Source organism: Panthera onca, chromosome C2 (assembly GCF_046562875.1).
Source record: "Panthera onca isolate mPanOnc1 chromosome C2, mPanOnc1 haplotype 2, whole genome shotgun sequence".
Lineage (NCBI taxonomy): Eukaryota > Metazoa > Chordata > Mammalia > Carnivora > Felidae > Panthera > Panthera onca.
In genome coordinates, this window is record NC_138347.1 from 35,278,994 (window position 1) to 35,288,335 (window position 9,342).

Sequence of the window (9,342 nt, forward strand, 5' to 3'; positions counted from 1 at the left end):
GATGCCAAAATGAGTTTCATTTGTAAAAACATTTCTACTCGGCAAATACTGGAGAAAGTTCAAAATGACTGCGTTTTCTTGTCAGATCCATAAGCTCTCGGATATATGTTTTCCTATGTTTTGTCTGAGCACTTTAGAGTCTGACCCATATGCCTATGACTAAAGAACCAAACATAAACCAGCAAGCTGCTTCTCCTAATGAAATTCTCTTTCCACCACTTCCCCTAGAAAATGGCTCTGAAAATGAAAGCGTATTGGAAAGTATTTGTGCAATATAAAAGGTTTAAATCCACTCTCTGGTCAGGATTAGTTTGTGGACTAGCTATCCCTACCTTCTCCAAAATGATTGTCAGTTATTGTGACTATATTCCTTTTTTTCTCACTTTAGTCTTTTCAAAATGAGCTTATTAGTTAGTTACAGGATTATGAAACACTTTTGATCTACCCATGGCAGGAAATGACCCAATGGAGTCAAGCAATAGCTATTTAAGACTCCAGTGTCACCTCCATATGGTAAGACATCCTTAACCATTTTATCCAACACAGTGATCAAATTTCTGTGACCTTCCTTACCAAGACCTTGCTTTATTTCCTTTCCAGCATTTATCCTGTACTAAAATCGTATTGTTTTCCTATCTTCTGTCATTAGATGATAAGATCTGTGTAATTGGGGCTTGGGCACTGCCATATTCCTAACATCTGAAGGTATATCTGATATAAAAAATACCTGGTATAATATGTATATATAAATTAATCAATGCCTTTATTTTTGTAAACTATATTGTGTTCTGTGATGCTATGGTTATTGTTGTTCTAGTTCTCAAGAAGCCAGTGTTTGATTCAGGTATTATGTGACATCAATAATTACAATAGCGTCTTTCTCAGAGCTGCCCAATCCTCACTATTATTTTTATAATAACTGATGTCAGGGGTGCCTGGGTGGCTCAGTCGGTTGAGCGGCTGACTTCGGCTCAGGTCACGATCTCACGGCTTGTGAGTTTGAGCCCCGTGTCGGGCTCTGTGCTGACAGCCCCAAGCCTAGAGCCTGCTTCGGGTTCTGTGTCTCTCTCTCTCTCTCTCTCTCTGCCCCTCCCCTGCCCATGCTCTGTCTCTCTCTGTCTCTCAAAAATAAATAAGCATAAAAAAATTAAAAAATATAATAACTGATGTCCGAAGTCTTCTACCAAAGGAACTGTGTGGGGGAGTAGGGTGTATATTGCCAGGATTTTTTTTTAAAGTACTCATTAAACATTCCTATAGGGTGTTGTCAGTTCTATGGGAATATGTGATAAGGTGCAGCATAGAGAAAGCAGAAAAGGTAGAGGCAGGGATAGGAACACACAAATAAAATGAAATTAGAAGAGAATTTAAAGGTATTACAAGTAGCTAATAACAAAGGAAAGAAAGAAACTTTTTTTTAATAATTCCAAAAGTAATTATTAAGAGCTTATCCATAAATATGCTGCAGTGTGTAACTTACTGGGTATGAAAGGATGTTAATGGGAAGCTTTTCATTATTTTCCTTATGTCTGTGCATGCTTTTAATTTTGTATGATTGAAATATTAAAACCTAGACAAAATACCATTATATATAAGAACATCGAGAAAACTTTTAGATCATGACAAAAAATTAAAAGTATAGATGATCTAAAAACATCAACTATATAAATTCACAAAATGACAGTAACACAGCTGCAAAAAGATAACTTTAATAAGTATTTGTTTCACACTCTTGATGTACAGGAGTTTCAGCTTAGTATGCCAGACTTTTAATTATTGAATTTTTTGATTTTTCTCTCTTTTTTTTTCTTTTATTTTTGAGAGAGAGAAAAGAGAATGAGCAGGAGAGGGGCAGAGGGAGAGAGGGAGACACAGAATCTGAAGCAGGCTCCAGGCTCTGAGCTGTCAGCACAGAATCGGATGTGGGGCTCAAACCCACGAATCATGAGATCATGACCTGAGCTGAAGTTGGACACTTAACTAATGGAGTCACCGAGGCACCCCTTCAGTTTCCTCCTTTATGCAGAGTTTGTAAAAGTTCCTGATTCAATTTATTAACAGCAAAAGAACAAGCATTATTAACTTATTGTCTGCATGTTATTTTCTAGGTTCAGTGTATCCAGATCAAAGCATTGATGTACTGTTGATATAGAAGTGCTAACCTGTCTGAGTACCTAGGTATATTCAATAGTGAGACACGTCCGCAGAACAGTCAAGAAACAAAAAGTCTTATAAGTGAAATTGTCCACTGGTGTTGAGACAGGTTATAGGTGTAGGTCCCTTTCTTCAATATAAATTTACTGGGAAAGATAATAAAACCTCTAAACACAGAGTACCCCAGGTGAAGAAGCCAGTGGCAATCTGGGATCCATATTCATTCTATTGTCACCTACCCCACAGCCAAAAAATATTTGAACTGATGTGTAACCAGAATCGTTATGACTACCAACATCGGTCTGTTTTCAGAGCTGTGTTCTCTAACTTTATGTACAAGAATACAAGAGAAAGAAATACTTTTTTCTAAAAGAATCAGATTTTTAAAGGCCCTTTGTCTTCTCTATGCCATGGGGCTTAAGCAGAGTGTTGGGTCCAATGTAAAATAAAGGTTTTCGAAAAAATCTCCTAAACTCAAAATTCTAACAATTAGTAAAGTCCAATGCTACCAGTCATCACTTAGGCCATACATCTTGGTACCCTGGCTGAACATTGGGAAGTATAAGTCCTAGATTTTATGTATCTAAAAGAGAAAGCAATTATTTTAATTTTCTCTCCAGTATTTGACGGCATTCTTTTAACATAAGTTCACTAACTCAATTAACAGGAAATAAAAAGTCATTGTTCAGAGGTATGGACAATGAAAAGTATTCGAAACTTAAAGAGGGATTAAGTAGAAGGGCTAGAAGAATTAATATTTTCTGCCTGAGTTAATTTCCAATTCTATTTCAAAATTAGACACCTGTCTTATTTTCAACAAAACTCTGCTTAAATATTTCCAGTTATCAGAGAACATGCTATTCTGAAATGAGACTCTTTCATTTGTGGAGTTCTAATTATCTGGCAATATTTACATAGAACTGAAATCTGTCTGCCTATAATTATGAGCCATTATTTCTAGTTGTCCAGTATGAAAAGACAAAGGACGGTCTTTTCCCCCTTAATCATTCATTCATCCATTCATTCAGCAAATGCTTCTTGGGTACATTAGCTATACTAGTCATTGTGCTCGGCAATAGGGATGCAAGAATGGATAAAGAAAGGTTCCTGTCTGGGGGAAATTTTAGAGTACTTCATGTTAGACCGGCATAAACAGCATAATAGTGTAAAATAGAAGATTCCGGGTGCCTCTTTTTCTATTTTGTATCTTAATTTTGAACATTATGTATCCAGTTACTCAAACCTGAAAACTAAAAGTCACTCTGGATTCTACCTTTTTTCCTCACTTCCTTAGTCAGCCTATCAATAAGCCCTATTAACTGTACCTCTAAAGTGTACCTTGAATACATCCATTTCTCTCCATATCACTACAAACTCCACATTCCAACACATCACCATCTCTCAATTAGACTACTGCAGTAATTCCCTACTTTGTCTTCCTGCTTCCACTCTTGGTGGTCCACAAGCCTTTCTTCTCAAAGAATATAGGGTGAACTTCTAAAAATATGTCACCTTGTATGATAAATCTGTTCCAAAAACCTCCAAAGAGTTTTTGGTGCCCTGAGAATTAAATCCAAATTTCTTCCTTGATCTGCAGAGCTTTGCGTGACCTAGCTAGTGCTTTTCTTTCTCAATGTTACCTCATGTTACTCTCCCGTTGAGTTTTCCACTGTACAGGCACCTTTCTTCAGGATTCTTGTTTTTACTCTTTCTCAGGGTTGATTTCTACACATATCACCAGCACACGCCTAAATGAAACTTCATACGGAGACTTTTGGTAACTATTTTAGACAAGGGAGCTAACAGAAGTTCCTTCATTAGTGGTTCTTTCTTTTTTACACTTTATTTTATTTTTATTTTTTGGATTTTTCTTGTTAAGTGTCTCCTCCAACAGATTCCATAATAGTTTGTAGCTAAAACCCTCGTGTTTAGTTCATTGCTTGATACATAGTAGTCGCTCAGAAAATGTTGAATGAAAAAGCAAGTGGATTAATCAATACATAGTAAGGGAACCAACCATGTGCTTGGCATATTTATTTCATAGACTTATTTGACAAGGTTAGCAGGTGAAACTGTGTGTGTGTGTGTGTGTGCGCACAACAAAGTTAACAGGTGAAAGTGTGTGTGTGTGTACACGTGTATTCTTGTATGTTTTTACATGGAGCTTGGGTTTCAGTCCTGTCATCATCTTAGTTACCCTTTTCAGGATAAGTGATTTTACCAATATTTATCTTAAAATATGGAGTTCAAATATTCCTGCAATATAAATTGCAGTGACCTTTATGGAATAAATTTGGTAATACATATTAAAATATAATATTCACCATTTTGACCCAGTAATCCCAAGTATAGGATTTTATCCTAAGACAATTATTAAATCTGTAGACAAATATTTAAATATAAGCATTTTTCATTATCTGTCTACTTAAAAAAAGAAAAGTGCTGGATAAAATCAAAATGTGTGTCCTGTAATACAATTTAAACACATATATAGTAGGACTCCCCTGAATAATTTTCAAAGAAACATGAGTTTATAGTACAAATTACTAAATCCAAAAGTAAATAAGCCAACATGAGCAAGACTCATAAGAAGTAGCAATAGAATGAGACTCACAAAACCTTCAAATATCAAAAATTAGGATAAATGTTTTAGTTTGAAAAAAAAATCCAAACAGTGAAGGTCAAGGTAATAAAAATATTCAGTTTAAATTAAAAATTTGATAAATAACTAGAGCATCTAGAAATAATAAATTATTTTATTTTATTTATTTTTGAGAGACAAAGTGAGACAGAGCACAAACAGGGGAGGGGCAGAGAAAGAAGGAGACACAAAATCTAAGCAGGCCCCAGGCTCCGAACAAGTGTTCAGCACAAGCCCAAAGCAGGGCTTGAACCCACAAACCGTGAGATCATGACCTGAGCTGAAGTTGGTCACTTAACTGACTGAGCCACCCAGGCACCCCATAGAAGTAATAAATAATTTAAATTAAAAATTCAAAGAGGCTTTCAGGAATAGCTAGGTAAATTGTACTAACTTTGTCACTCTGATAAATACATGCATGTCTAAAAAATAGTCTTCTTTAAAGCCAGTATTTGAAATAAAATGGAAATTCAGAGGGATAAGTCTAATGTTTGGAGCCACTTTTCACCTAGGGATGATTGCTGATGTTGTAGTTGGTGGTTGAGAGCTTAAGAGTCTGGATAATACTTTTGTCAGCCTCCTGGGCGAGGAGGGTACATGCTGAGTACTGCTACCTGCCAGGGACTCTAAAGAGGTTTGCAACAGATATAGCAGTGCACCTTAAGTAGTCCAGCCTCCACAGGGACTACAGTCCAAGTTTGAATAATTTCAATCCTTGAAATTGAATTCAGATAATAGGATATTGCTACATTTCCAGGAGCCTATGAAAAGCAAATAAAAAATTCTCTCTGAAATAAAATAACATCATCCTAGGTCTTGCATTATTTTTGTAATTTTTCAAATGCAGTGTCCTGTAAACAATAATAACAATAATATAGAATAACCAGGTACTCTGTGAGATAACACAAATGAATGAGACCCAGGTGAAACAGTAACCAATAGAAACAGACCTACAGAAGCTGCTGTTGTTTGGAATTATCAAATACAGATTTTGAAGCAAATTAAGTTTAATATATTTAATTCAAAAAAGGCAAGATTCAGGAGTCAAAGAAATTGGAGATATAGAAAAGGAAACAGAGTAATATAGATGTTCCATGACCAAAAAGTAAGATAACTGTATTAGAAATTCAACAGCAGATTGGGGTGCCTGGGTGGCTCAGTCAGTTAAAGTGTCTGACTCGATTTCAGCTCAGGTCATGATCTCACAGTTTGAGTTCGAGCTCTGCATTGGGTTCTGTGCTAGCAGCATGGAGCCTGCTTGGGATTCTTTCTCTCTCTTCTCCTCTGTCTACTCCACCTCTGCTCACTCTCTGTCTCTCTCAAAATAAAAAAATAAACATTAAAAAAATGTTTTAAAGAAATTCAACAGCAGATTAAAACAGAAATATAAATCAGAAGAAAATACCCAGAGGCAAACAAAGAGAGAGATAAGAAAGAAAAATGGATATCTGACATTATAACTCCTGCTTGCATGAAGCTAATTTAACACATATTTTCTCTGTAAGGCACACCGCAGCCTTCCTAGGCTTAGGAACACTAAGCAACCCTTCAGCACTATGCTTTTAAACAGTGAAGTCACCAATGAAATGTACCAACATATGTAAAATATGGCACGTAAATAGACCATGAAAAGGGAACTTACAATATAAGAGCTGAAACAAGAAGGCAAGAGGGTCATCTTATTTAACTTATCTGGGAACATGCACATCAGAGGCTCAAATATTTTATTCCTTGGTGCATGTCAGCAGGTAGCCATGAAAGCACCACGAATATTGATTTCTATTCTGTCTGCTATCACAGAACACCATAGACTCAGTGGCTTTATCCATAACAGAAACTTCTTTCTCACAATTTTGGAGGCCAAACAATGCTAGATCAAAGTGCCAGTCAATTCTGTGTCAGATGAGAAACACTCAAAGATGACTGTCTTCTTGCTGTTTCCTCACATGATGGTAAGGGTGATGTTGCACTCTGGGGTCTCTTTTATAAGGACGCTAATTCCATTCACCTCCCAAAGGCCCCACCTCCAAATGCCATCTCGTTGGGGATTAGGTTTCAAACTATGGATTTGAGGGGAACACAAGCATTTGGTCCATAACCTATTACAAATAAACTTTAGTGAGTAGGCAAATTCACAAATGCAGAATCCACAAATAATGGGAATTGACTATAATCGGAGTAGCAAATAAAAGTAGAAAATGGGGCAAAAACATTTGAAGAGATGAAGGTTGAGAATTTTCCAGCACTGGTGAAATATATGAATATTTATATTTGCATATCTCTAGTGCCCCCCAATAAATATAGATCCAAACACTATCACATCCAAGTTAAACTATTAAAATCCGAAGACAAACAAGTAAACTTAAATGCACCCAGAGGAAATAAAGATACAGTAGATGTAAAACATTAGAAATTTTTAACTGAGAACTAATTTCTGAGCAGAAACATTGAAATCAAGAAGACAATGGGTATCTTTATATTTATGAAATTAGGTAAGAAATAACCTAGAAGTCTAGACCAAATAAAAATATCTTTCAAGAATAAAAGAAATTAAAGACATTTTAAGGAAAAAAAGCCACTTATCACTGATAGGTATATACTACAGGAGAAACTAGAGGAAAGTTAAGAATATTCTTCTAACAGAAAGAAAATAATTGAAGATGGAAGATTGAAAATGTTGAAATAAATGAAGACTAATTGTAGTAATAACTCTGTGGGTAAATATAAAGTAATAACTTACTAAATAAAAATAATGTCTAATACTCTTAACATAAATCACACAAAAAACATAGCATATATATCAGTAAGGAATAAAAATAGTTAAAAATGTGAATTTATTATATACTTTGTTAAGAGGGAAAAGGTGCCAATTGATGCTAGATTTGATTACTTAGGGATACATACAGTAATATTTAGTATAAACTAAAAAATAGTAAGATAGTAAATAACTTCTGAGTTAATAATAGAAAATGTCACATTATAGAGTAATCAGCCATTTCAAGAGAAGAAAAGACAGGAGAGAAAAGAAACAAAACAGGCAGAGCAAACAGAAAGCATGTGCAGTATACAAGTTTTAAGTTCAAAAGATCAGCAATAATATTGACTAAATACTCTTCCTAAAAGATAAAGATTGTAAAACTTAAGAAAATAGTATGAATTTAAAAAAATGAAACAAAATTTAAAAAAAAACTGAAAAAGTTATAGAAAAGCAACTCTAAATAAAGAGAACTTAGCTGTATTTCAGGGAGAAATAAAAGGAAACTTTAGAAAATAATGTTGATTCAAGATAAGAAGATGCTTCAGAATAATAAAATTTTCAATTCACCAGGAAGATACAGTAATTCTAAATGAGTATGCACCTGGTGACATATACAAAATATGGCATGCACTGTGGTAGAGTGTACCACAACTTAAAAAGTTGACTATAAGCATTATGCTCTCCTGCCAAAATTCAATTATGTGAGAAAAAATAATAAAACCATACTGTAAAATATCAATATATTCAAAATAACTTACAGAACAAAGAAAAAATGTTAATAACAACACCAGGAACATTTTGAACTAATGATACTGAAAGTATTACATATCACAATTGTGAATTCATGAAGTATAGGAAAATTTACATTCTTCAATATGCATATTAGAAACAAGAGAGGTCGAAAATCAATAAATACTTATCTCACAAAAGTAGAAAAAGAATAATAAAATAAGTGTAAAGTAAAGAGAAAGAAAACATAACCATAAAGGCAGAAATTAATGAAACAGAGAGTGACAGCAACATAAGATGGCTGCCACCATGGGCTCGGGAGTAAAAGTCCCTCGAAATTTTAGACTGTTGGAAGAACTGGAAGAAGACCAGAAAGGAGTAGGAGATGGCACAGTTAGTTGGGGTCTAGAAGATGACGAAGACATGACACTTACAAGATGGATAGGGATGATAATTGGGCCTCCAAGAACAACTTATGAAAACCAACTATACAGCCTTAAAATAGAATGTGGACCTAAATACCCAGAAGCACTCCCCCTTTGTAAGATTTGTAACAAAAATTAATATGAATGGAGGTAATAGTTCTGATGGAGTGGTGGACCCAAGAGTCATATCAGTGATAGCAAAATGGCAGAATTCATATAGCATCAACGTTATCCTGCAAGAGCTCCGGTGCCCAATGACATCTAAAGAAAACATGAAACTCCCTCAGCTGCCCGAAGGACAGCGTTACAACAATTGATCAAAAAGAAAAACCACAGGCCCACCTCCCCACCCCATTTGATTTAAGCAGTCTTCATTTTCCACAGTAGTAAGTTTTCTAGATACATCTTGTAGACCTCAAAGTACTGGAAAGGAAGCTCCCGTTCAAAGGCAAATTATCTTAAAATACTGTAAATGATACTAATTTTTTGTCCATTTAGAATATATAAGTTGTGCTATAACAAATCATCCTGTCAGGTGTAACTGCTATCCATATAGTTGAACTTCTGGGATAAAGAAAGTATATTTAAACTGATTCCCATCATAACTGGTGGGGCACATCTAACTCAACTGTGAA

The 9,342-nt window shown here is 35.0% G+C and overlaps 1 pseudogene; it reads left to right on the forward strand.

The window, feature by feature from the left end:
• Positions 1-8,579: 8,579 nt before the first annotated feature.
• Positions 8,580-9,024, forward strand: LOC132682779 (ubiquitin-conjugating enzyme E2 variant 1 pseudogene; annotated as a pseudogene).
• The last annotated feature ends 318 nt before the right edge of the window (positions 9,025-9,342 follow it).